The 12,422-nt window shown below is 37.1% G+C and overlaps 1 protein-coding gene across 1 annotated transcript in view; it reads right to left on the reverse strand.

The window, feature by feature from the left end:
- Positions 1–12,422, reverse strand: part of TLN2 (talin 2) — a 184,594-nt gene that overhangs the window by 124,717 nt on the left and 47,455 nt on the right. Inside the window, exon 2 of the mRNA XM_086756871.1 lies at positions 4,800–4,882. The gene's annotated coding sequence lies outside the window, so the exon portion shown is untranslated. The remainder of the gene's footprint in view (positions 1–4,799; positions 4,883–12,422) is intronic.

Consider the following 12,422-nt stretch of genomic DNA (forward strand, 5'->3'; position numbering starts at 1 on the left):
AGGTTGGTGCATATACACACACTTTTACATAAATACAGCATATCTATATGCGTATGTATGATACAAGCACATAAATACCTACATCCCTAAAAATCATCATGGCTTGTAAATGTTGCATGTAATTGAGAGAGTTCCCAATTGAAAAGGGACTCGAGAGCACACAATTCCCCAGTACACTGCCCAGTGCCAGGAGTGCACTCTAGTGTAAAGCCCTCCTACCCTTCCTCCCTCCCCTGTCATCACTGACTGAATGGCTGACTGCTTTAGCTGTACATTTAAGAATTTAAGAACACACAGCAAGCATTTCAAATACAATCTCCTTACAGCCGCTGCAGGCTCAGCGTCGTTAATCAACTCCAGTTTCAACGGAATGCTCATTGGATTGCTCATATTGAATTATATATTTACGGTCTGATTAATAATGCAATACTTGAAAAATGTGAAGTAATCCTATCCATGAACTGGTAGCAGAAGGATATAGATAAAACATTCAATGGAATAATTTGAAATAAAACTTCAGTATAATTGCTGATACTAGTGGCATTACTCCAACATTTTTTCGGCAGGCGGGGGGCTACTACCACAGTTAATAAAATAAATGCCACAGATGACTGATTTTTCCAAGATATTTATCAAAACATCTTTAGAGCACTGTGCTAAATCTTATATTACGTACCTGAATGACGTACAGCATTCACCGAGCATTACACAATTTAAACCTACACTAGAATTCTTTTGCACAAACATGTGATTAATTGCCCTACTTTTGCAAGTCTTCCACATCCCTCTTACTCTCACAGCAATGTTCCATTACAGGGAAAAGTCCTTTTATGCTGCAGTGTTTTATTGGCTTGTGCAAATCCAATCCCTTCCCTCTAAAATGTACCTTACTGTAACAACTAGACAAAAGTGAAATGTTTTCTTGTGTAACACCTTTCTTGTTTACTACAACTTAACCCCACACCGCTATTTCCCAATTCACTCCATATTTTGCATTAAAACATCAAGTAGATTTCTCCACAGTTCCATTTACATCCTATTCTCTTGGTATAAAACATACACTTCATTCAAAATGGGGGGGAAAGCACCAAAACACTACAATTAAATACTGAAAAATCACCAAGCAAGTCATGTTTTAAAAACAGGAATCTACCCAGCTTTGGCAGGAATGTCCATTTCATTTCAGTTTCCTACCTGCTTGTTGTGTGCTGTGTCACAACTGCTCTTCACTGGAGAGCTCACCTCTTGAGAAAGGCGTGCTACAGCAGTTGCTTTAAGTGCAACTTCAGTGTTTAAGTGACACTCTTAACAAAACCTGAAAGTAAGACCCTGTTTAGGGTTTAAGACACTGTTCAGGGAAAGAGACTTAGATGTGGTCATCGATTTGCCTAGATCATCTTCCACCCTGAGAGTCTCTGCTTCCTCATCCATTCTTTGTCAGAACCAGCACAGGCCTTCAACAATGCCTTCTTCTACTAGGCATTTACCCAACTGTCCTGGTTTCGGCTGGGATGGACCTAGTTTTCTTTCCAGTAGTTGTGCTTTGGATTTAGTATGGGATTTGGCTTTTCCTGAAGTACGTGAAAACAAGTTTAAATAACTTACAAGTTTCTCACATTCAAGACAACGGTTATGTTTTGTTGAGTCTAATAATCTTAACACTGGAAACTTAGGGGAATTGAATAGGAAATTTCAAAGAGAAGTTAGCTACACACTGCTATTTGAATGAAAGTAACAAAATTAAATATGATTTTTCATTCACCCTGAAGATAGATGGAAAACTTTTCACCAGATTATTTATGCCCCCTAAATAATGGCATCAATAAGAAGTTAAAATTTCTTGTTCAGATCACATACGAAAAAGATAAAGATATTTCAGAATAAGTGATTTAACAATAAATCAATTAAATGTTTTCTCACTTGAGCAAGTTCTTCCAGTGCTGATACAGTAATTCAGAAAGCAGTCATTCAATAGCCTTTCGACTATTTTCATCTTTTGTCTATGTGTTTCCAGAACTAAAATTGTACACATCAGCATGTTCTTGTATTAATGAACTCCACAAAGCCTTTTTTTTTTTCTGAGAGTTTTAGTCCACAGAACAGAAGCAAAACAGATTTAAAAGCTTTCCATTTTGGGGTGATGATTTTGAATATTCAACACATACAGTACATGGAAATCCTCTTGATCCAGCGATCGAGGACGAGGACTTAAAACCAGATCACCATTGGTGATAATGTGGTTTACAAAGACTATTACACTACAGAAAAAAGTGAATAATTTAAACTATCCAACACACACAATCACCACAAAAAAATTTCAAACCGAACAAAAAATCAGATTGAAGGGAGAAACACTCAAGAATTCTTGCAGCACAAGGCCTATTTCTGATCTGCCTGCCCTATATGACTGTAATCGTTGCAGAAGTTATATGCTGACATACAATACTTATCTTTGGAGTAAGTCCATAAGCATTTTGTCCACCATGGTATCAGGACTGCTTAAAAAAAAAAAAGTTATTCAGCTGTCATCACTGTTAAAATAATATAGATGGTAGAACTTACTGCAATGAATGTGCCTTCATTGCCTTCGATTTCATAGAGGGAACAGCCTACTGCGGTGAGCTAATCTCCAAGTAAAACATGAGGGTTTTTTTTCTTTAAGAATTAATGTTGTATAATATGGATTAGGACATGGAGGTGCATTTTCCTACAACAATACTGTTGAATGTTCTCCACTTATGAAAGAATAAGTAAACAGAACAATTTAGCAGACACACCCTGTTTGCTTGTTTGTTTGTTTTTATAAACAGGTTTTACTTTTCTTACCATCCGATGCAAGCATTTGTTTGGCTCTGCTGTTTTACAAACCGATAGTGCTTTCAACCAAATTAAGCAAGGTCAAGATTTTCTTCTCAAAGAACTGCTAGCCAATCTACTCAAGAGGAACAATGCGAGTAGCTTTTCAAATCCATTCAATATTGACAAGTGAGCCATCCTGTCAAGGCTGTATAATGGCAAGTTTTCTTTAACATCAGGTTTCTCGTGTTCTAATATATGAACTACCTGATGCACAAAAAACACTGAATCATGGCAGACAGGCAAAAATCAGCTCCCTTGGCTATTTCTGTGCTGGTAAATTCCAAGTAAACACATGCCATTAACTCTCAAAAAGTCTTCTAATGAATGGAATTTCCAAAAAGACAATCACATACCACTTAAAGCCAACTGGAAGAATTTTCAGAAATTTTAGCTTCTGTTTTCCTTCCAGTATATGCATGAAGAGGGCTTGAAGCGTGCTTTATCCATATTCTTCACTGGCAGTGATTCCACTAGTGACTATGGTTACTTTCTGCTACTACTGAGATACTGTTTCATCAGTTAAACAAGATGCCTGGTGAAGATGTCACTGAATTTCTTGAGTACAAGGTTACTCTCCTACCACTCACATATACGATAGCCTGCAGCACTGACACACTGCTGACAGAAAGGAGGGAAATTGTTGTGGACTTTGAGAGATTCATTGCTGAATCAGGCCAGCATGAATGAATGAATCAAAAACATTTCCTGGGGGAAATCTCCTTTCACAGGTAGTAAACCAAGAACAATCCCAAAAGCACTGATTAGTAAGTAGTTACCAATGCAGTTCAATCAGTTGTACAGCCAGACATCATTAGTCTAGCTACAAGAAGAGATAACACTTTCTAAAAACGTCTAAAATCAAAAGCTAATTAGCTGTCTTATTTGATACCACAATTGATAACAGTGATCTGGCAGCAACATCAGTGAAATGAGGAAAATAGACATTGCAAAAGAGGACTTAATGCAGTGTTAATTCTTTAAAATACAATACTTAAAAGATTCTTGCTGATAGGCTTGATTATAAGTATGCTCTATACACATTTATCTCCAATCGTATCACAAAAAGAACAAAACAGTGTTGCTAATCATCATGTAGTATCATCTTCTCTTAAGTTTTGCACCTATGATGAAATGGATATTCTAAATAACTATTTACTCCTTAGCGATTTTACTTCATTTAACCTTGCCCTTAGACATATCTGATATAAACTGATATGCTGCTTTAATTATAGGCTGCTTTGAAAGTTCACTAAAGACATTTTTCAAACACGGAGAATAGCAGAACAAAATTCCATTAGCGACCTTTTAGTAATACAAGCACCATTTCCAGATGAGCAGTCAAAGCCAGAGACACATTTAGAACAGTAATGTGTACAAGGTCAAAATAACTCCAACAGATGAAGAATCTGGAGGAAGATTTATCAACGTTTTGCCCAAAGCCAGTCTTACCAGGTTTTAACATTCTTTTCTCCCTTTATTACAGTATAGAAATGGTAATGTATCCGTGAAGCTATCCTAGCAATGATTTTTCCTTGTTCTTTTTGCTACTCCTCTTACATGTAATAAGATTAAACAAAAGTTGTCATCTTCTCAGCTATTTGTTCTCATACCAATGAAGGGCATGGCCCTTTTTTTTAAGCCTGAGAGAACTCATTTATTATATGATAATATTCTCCAGCCTCCCTGGAAACTGTTTAAAAATAGTCAGCAGCTGTAATGGTCAAGTTAGTCTCGTGGCTGTTAATTACAATGTTTACTTGGAGCTTCAATATTCATTCATCTCGTTTATTTTTCTCTCTTCAGACACAGCTGTATACATTTCATACATTCTCTAAAGAAAATGTTATGCTAATAGATACAGGTAGTAAATAAAACTTTTTAATTACTGGAGGAGTTTTTACGTCATTGTATGCATAACAGAAAATTAAACAGAGCCTTACCTCAAAATCAAACTTCATTTAAAAGTAAATAAGCTTGTCTGAACGTACTGCTTGACCATATGGAATGCTTCCAGTAACCAGGTCTGTAACACAAGACACAAACAAGTTACTTTCTTATTCCCAGTTCACTCATTTCTAGTTTTAAAGTACTTTCTGCCAATGCACTGGAAAGGAAGCGACTCAGGAAGTTGTAAGTTTCCTGTTCTCTTTGGGAGTCAGAATTTGCCTTGCCAAAAAGAATAGTTTTAAGTCCAAGAAAGTGAAAATCAATACAGGCTTCCAAATTACTCATATTTAAAAGCTCCCAGTAAATGAACTCTGAGTTCATACAGGTAAATACCCTGAAATTGTCTAGTCACTTAAAAAACTCGCAGCACAAGTCTGGGTGTTAATATAAATTAAACCATCTCATTGACCTCTGAAAGATATCTGTTTTGCTTTAACTGTGCTTTTCTGTGGTTTACAGTCTCTGTGTGCAGTAACCTAGCAGAAAACAGTGCAGCACAAGCCTCTCCAGGCAACCTCCCTTCACAGCAAACCCCCTTTTGAGAGTATTAGTGCAGAAAAATAAAAATAGAATAAATAGTTCTGTTTCATTTTTAAAAGATGACAAACTATTTCAAGGCTGTTTTGAGGAGGTGGGCTTTGCTGTTTCGACATTTTTAGGCTTCGTTTTTCAGAGTTTGTAATCTGTTTTTTCCTAGGATTCTTAGGATCATTTGTTAGTTTTTTACTCTAAACAAAAGCTAATAGAACATATGGGTTTAACGCTCATCTCATCAGGGTGACCGAGTCAGTCTGAACACAGTTACCAATTTACCAATTCTGCCCCCTACCCCGTCCCGCCGCCCACAGTGCTATCAGACAAACACTGCCTTCTCTTCAAGTATCGGAAGATTTACAAGATTGATCCCTTTTCCAGGTACAGTAGTATTTCTGGAGAAACAGAAGACGGCCTTGATCCAGCTGCTAGCAAAGGCCTGCGCATGTTCCGCAGTGCGTGGCCTGTAGTTATGGAAGGCTTTTATCCCACTTTCATATCTCTTGGAGCACTCTTACCGCAACCAAAAAATTCAGATTAATTTCTGATCCACAATAGCTATCCAAATTTGAAACTAGTTTATTTATCAATTCAGAAAGACCAGGAAGTTAAAGGATTCTTGCAAATTCTAACCAACCAAAGCTGGCAAAAACTTTTCCAGTAGTATACATTCATCATAGGATGTTTTTCTTGTCTAGGTTGGTTAGACAAGTGTTTGGGTTTTTTTTCCCTTCAGTGGACTTTCAAGCAACATCAGCACTATGCCAAGACAACTGTTAACTGCAGGTTAACAAATTTACTTGCAGGTCATTTTAAATGCAGAATACATTAGGACTATTATTTCAGCATCCAATGGATCAACTGCACCTGCATTAAAATTGTAATTATAGTAGTTTGCTCCTTTGAAATCTAGAGCCCTAATCCACACGCATTCAACTTTTCAACACCTACCAAGTCTCCAGTAACACACAAAGAACGTACAATTAAGTTTAATTAAAAGATGTGCCAAGTATTTGTACCACAGTAACATGCCAAAACCCTGTTCAGCACAGCCTGGGAATTTGCCAGCCACCCTTCTTCCTGGAAGCCACTACTTATTTCTCATACTTGCACATATTTTACATGTCTAAAATGTGTTTCAAACACGATTGTGAAGTATTTCAGTTTTTTGCAACACTGATACCTATCTTCATTTTCAGTCCTTTGTTGACAAAGACATAAGAAGTCCTTTCAAATGCTGAAGTTCTGAGAGCACCAAGTACTAGCTGGAAGCATCTTCACCTCTACCCAAAGCCTTCATCAGTTAAGGCTGATGCTTACTGGACTGGTATAAAAAAAGGAGTACCTGAAGAACGTACCATATCTAGATGACAACAAAACCTGATGTAGCAGACAGTGAAGTGACCATCCTAGTACTACTGCTTCCTTCTCGTTACAAAGAAGCCCCCAAATAAATTTTCAAAATCGACAGACATTCATTTACCTTCATTGCGATTTAAATAGTTGGGAAATTGCTTTGAAATCTGCTCTTTTCAGATGTAGTCCTATAATAGAACTGTTGCTTAAAAAAAAAAAATCTGCTCTTGTTTTCAAGCTATAAAGCAAACATGGTGACCTAGAAATTTATTTTTCTGTAGTTTATCACGAGGGTCTACCTACTCGTGTAAGCGTTCATCAGAAATGTGACTGGGAAAGAAGGCGATGAAGAAACTGCCCTCTTAACATTTCACACCAAAAGAAAGAACAAACCAAAGCATTTGCACATACTACCAGAGCAAGCTAATGAGTAGAATACCATGTTTCAAAATTACAACTTCATTTAAAATAGTAGATTTTCAGTTATCTGAACACTTAACAGTAGAAAAATGAAATGTACCTTGTGGAATCTGACAAAACCAAAAACTGCTTACATTGTGTTATATTTTACGACAAGCTTGAACAAATGCAACTGGAAAGAAGGTTCATTTTTCAATTGGGTTAGTTACTGCTGAAGTAGACATATATTTTTTTACTTACCAACGGGAGCTAAAGAGATTCTAACAGCTACTAATCACTGTTTGCTTATTCTATTGTCCTCACTTCCTGGAATGCAGTCAGATATGGAACTCAACTGCCCAAAAGCCCAGTCAGCAAATCAGCTGCCCTGAACCCTGGATTTGTTCACAGCATCAGTCTACTTACTGACATTCTTAACCTATTGCAGGGTGGGAGCAAGCAGTGCATAAAGCACCCAGTTCTGGAAGTTGACAGAAAATTCAACAGGGCTTTCTGAATATTTGAAGTATCTTTTAGCATAAGCCCCTCATGCCCTGTCCCCAACTCCCTTTTTTTTTTTTTTTTCTTTGCTGCTGCTACACTTCTATTAAGTGTTTTTGGTTCAAGTGCTAGTAGTGTTACTTATAGAACAAGAAGATTGAATTAAAAAAAATACTGAAGTAGAATGTGCTTTCTCAATTCCACTGCAGATCTTACACTGTGAATTACAGGCAAACTATCGTTTTGTCCTTTAAAGTTGTTTCCTAAGTATTCTGCTTTCTTAAAATTCTTGGGGATAATGTAGTTTAATTCAGTAGCATTTGGATTACAGGCTCATTAAGACTACAAGGATAAATTCCAGCATCCTCTTATACTACATTTTTTGAATGTGAAAAATATTTCTGCCTATTTATTTCGTTTGGGTTTATGTGTGTTTTCCTATACTGTGTCTTGTGTGCAGTTTTTTGTTTGGGTTTTTAGTGGTTTTTTTTGTTGTTTGGGTTTGTTTTTGTTGTTTTTTTTTAATTATTCATGTTGTTGTTAGACAAGCATTGCTGTAAAAACCAAAAGCAAGTAAAAATACATGGTCCCTTACACAAAGCAGGACTTCCTACGTTTTAATCCTGCTGGCACTCCTCACCACATTACTGTATCACCCTTGCTAAATGAATCTGCTAACAGCTTAATATTTTGAACTATAAAGAGGGGAACAGGTCCCCTAGCCCTCCCCCCAGACATTGGGAAGTTTAGTTCTATGATGTATGTTCTGTGCTTTAAAACTTTATGTTCCTTGCACACAATAAAGGTATTGAATGGCTATTTTAATCTGCTACTAATTTAGCTGCTTTGCAGTGTGTGACTTCTTTCAATTCTTAATTCCTCCACTTATGTCTACTCTTATTATTCTCTTAAAGACTACAAGGGAGTAAATTACTACAAGGATATGAAATACGTAATATTATGAGGCACAGATATTTTAACCATCCTCTTCAAAACTGCTTTTAGCCAACTCTACAACAAACAGGTAGCCTGGAAGGTGAAGCAGAAAGCATCTTCATTGGGTAAAGATGACCTACTGACCAGTACAGATCAGTTCCTAAATTCTAATATAAGAACTCATACAGTTATAGTACAGAAAAGACGGCTTCAGAGTGTGCTAGTACAAACACAATTTAAGTAGGACATGTGAATTTATCAGAGGAATAATTGGTAAAACCTAATTCTGTTATAATACAAAGTTGCTGTTGAATGTAATGCTTGATATGATGGCTGTCTTCACGGACAAGGGTCTTCACCACTTCCTATAAAAAACATACACACGACCACTAAAGAAGAATCACTCAGAAGTTTGCCTTGCAATGAATGCTGCTTTCAGGCATCTAGACCCTGATTTCCCATTCTTATTCACGTAAAAATGTTGAGTTACCCTCTGCTTGCAAACATAGCATTCATGCCAACAACATCAGGCCTACTGATAACAGATGATAAAATGTTAAGGAAAAAAAAAAATACTACAAACTCAAGTCAGTTAACATTTTAACTGACTACTTGGAAGTGCCAGTAACATGCATTTCGGGTTCTCTTTCAAGACTAAGGTGGTATTCAGCTCAATAGCACTGCGTGGCCTATGGGTGAAGAAATGGTGGGATAAAACACCACCAAAAATATACTTGAAAGCTCCAGTAACTTTAGAATTGTCTGATCATTTACTGGAAATGGCCATAAGCCTGAGTAAAACTGAGCTGACATACAACTTTACTTACCAAACTGACATTAAAAACCACCAGTAATGTTTTTGTGTAGTAGACCAAGATAGGATTTTTCACAATGGAAGCACTCTGGCATTTACCACATTAAACATTCTGGTAACCAACAAGTATATTTTTGCAGATGATTTCTGAGAACAGATATGCTACCTCCTCTTAAAGCACGCTATAGCACACACAAAACCAGATGGATTAGCAACACACTGAGTTTATGCATCTCAAGTAAAACCACAGGCTAACTGCAGTTATGCCCAGGCTTTCCTTTCTTCAGGACAGACCGGCTCAACTAGGGTAAGCAACTCAGCAATTGCCAGCAATCGGGGCATCCAGCGGGGCGTTCTGAGATCAAGGATGTGGGTATACGCACTCCATGCCAGGACAAATGCATGAAGAGCCCGCCACAGAAACAAAACCAGAGAAAGGCAGTCATGCCCTTCTATATTCCATGAGCCATTATTCCGAGAGTCTAACTAAAAGCTAACAGAAATCTTAGCCTGACACTACTTGAAGAAACTCTCATTGCAAACATTTTCAAAGTGGCTCGTATTAGGTTTTAATCTAGGTAACAGTTCATTACCAAAAGTCACTATGATAAAGCTTTAAATATTTAATATAAACATTCCTCTAAGATACTCTAACTACACTAATAATGAAAAATTGAACAATCATACCACAACCATTATTACACCAACATTAAACTAAACGTTATTCCTTAAAAATTGTGAAGTTTATGAAAATGGTCTTTCAGTGCAAGCCGAAGCACTCAAGCTAGGCTTTCTTACTTTGTACCTCACTGACGGTGGTAGCTCAGCCCTGCACTGGTCTGCCAAAAGTCAGCTTTCAACATCTAAGGATCTATTACTTCTTCACTCTGTAAGACTCAACTACTGTTCTTCTATTTGTCAGTCTTTACAGCATCCCGCACATATGGGATTGATGGGTTTGAGGAAGTATGAAAAGGCGTAAAGGTAAATTCTTCAACAGAAGAGGAAAGCATGGCATTAATTTCTTCCCTTCATGTTTGTATACAGCAGAAAAAGTGCCTGTTGTGATCATTTAAAGTCAAATATACTCTGCTATATTTTCAAAATTATGTAAAACTTGGATCTCTTACATTATGAGGCTGAGCAAACTTTCTAAGATTAATATAAAAGATAAATATTTTCATGCATTTTTATGAATTTGAAGTTTTTGTCAGGCAAATACTACTGTCTTCCTGTTCAGTGCTCTTCAGGAGCAGTAGATAGTTTTCCATAAAGGAGTTGTTATTACTCAAACCTTGTTCTGAACTCCAGCTCGCTCTCTAGGCAAGTTAGGAAAAAAGGTTCAAGCTTTATTTTCTAGTAAAAAGACAAAATCTTGTTTGATGTTAATTTAGTCTTTTTAAGGTAGGCAAAGAAGGTTTACCAAAAGGTAGATGGTAACTTATTTAAAATTTTAAATTATTATTATTACTGTTGTTATTACTACTACAGCAGGAAAAGCTACAGCAAATATTCACATTCAGTCACGCTCGGCAAGTTCTTCGAAACGTTTGCCCGGAACAGTATGTCACCCTGGCATCAAACTGCAATGCCTTTCCTTTGATGACAGAGAGTAAATTTAACTGATTCACAGGCGTGATCTGAAGTACAAGGCAGTCGTGCTTTACTGCCCTCCTAAGAAACCACGCTCTAGGTGCCATGTGTCCCACCTATTACTGTGTCACAATGCAAGTGGCACCCTCCGAGAACTACGGCAGGACGTGCCTACAGAATGACAAATATCAACCACTATTAAGTGTGCCAGGCTCGCCATGTCTGCAAGGAGTTAACTACAGCCATCATCAACGGTTCTTCATTCATTATAAAATCCCTGGCTCTACATTTGAGCATAGAATAGTCTTTTAAAAACAGAGCTAAATACATCATTTTCAATCACGTGATACGGTACATAGTAATTGAAAGTGACAGGTAATTATGCGAAATAACAGGTCTTCAAACATGAGTACATGGCACTTTGCTCATCAGGGTACCATTCACATTAACTGTAATTTCTGACCTCTTACAATTCAGAATCTACACTAACGTTATCCTTCATTTCCAACAAGACAATCTGTAAGCAGTTTAACAACTGTAAACAAGATGTTAAGCCTATTTTTCAGGAAAACAAAATGCAGCTTGCCTTAGAACAGTTACAGCTCTCTGCTGGTTACTAACACCTGAACAGCAAACACAACTCCACAGTACCAGAAATAAATTCCTCAGCATAAGGTCTATTTTCTTCCCATGTTGTGATGCTATAGACTCAGAATATCCAAGTATGTACCTGCACTCCGGTGAAAATTAATCAGATTTCTCATCCATTTATGCTGATATACATTACATCATCAATGATTCAGCAATCCACTGCAAAGATTCACTGCCTCAGCGGAAGCTATTGAACCTCAGCAGTTCTACAGCAATAGAAATAGACAACAGTATACTTGCATCATCTTTATGAAAAAGCGTGAGTTCAGCTGTAATTGCTATTTAAAAAAAAAAACATGGGAACTTCTGTTTTTTTCCTTACTGTTAAGGCATGAATCACTCGAGCCTCAAACACTTCTCCTACATAAGTATCTTTTATAGTAGGTTCACATTTCCCCTTTCAACTACTCATCCAAGAAAGGCGTATCAATCCACGGCATAACACTGGTCCTACTCCCAATCCCCAGTCAAGCTTTGCTCATCAGGGAAACATATTTAACCTTAATTTTCACAAAAAAAAAACCCCAAAAACAACCACGAGCTTAGGCTTACAGTTGGATCAAAGAGGAATTTACAGCATAAGGCAATTTAGAAAAAATCCAAAGTCTTAGGCAATTAAAATGACTGCCTTTTACAACAGCTACCAAGAAAACACATTAATAAGAAAATTTTAAACAGCTTGACTACGTGCATGGTAGCATTTAATCCCACATAAAATAAAACTATTACCAGATCCAGGTCTTACATTAAAACCCCTGCAGGAAGGGTAATGAAGGTGGCTGGTTCCAAGTAATGACAGTTAAGCTAACTGAAACCAAAAATCTATTGCATT

Source organism: Chlamydotis macqueenii, chromosome 12 (assembly GCF_036417535.1).
Source record: "Chlamydotis macqueenii isolate bChlMac1 chromosome 12, bChlMac1.mat, whole genome shotgun sequence".
NCBI classification, from domain to species: Eukaryota; Metazoa; Chordata; class Aves; order Otidiformes; family Otididae; genus Chlamydotis; species Chlamydotis macqueenii.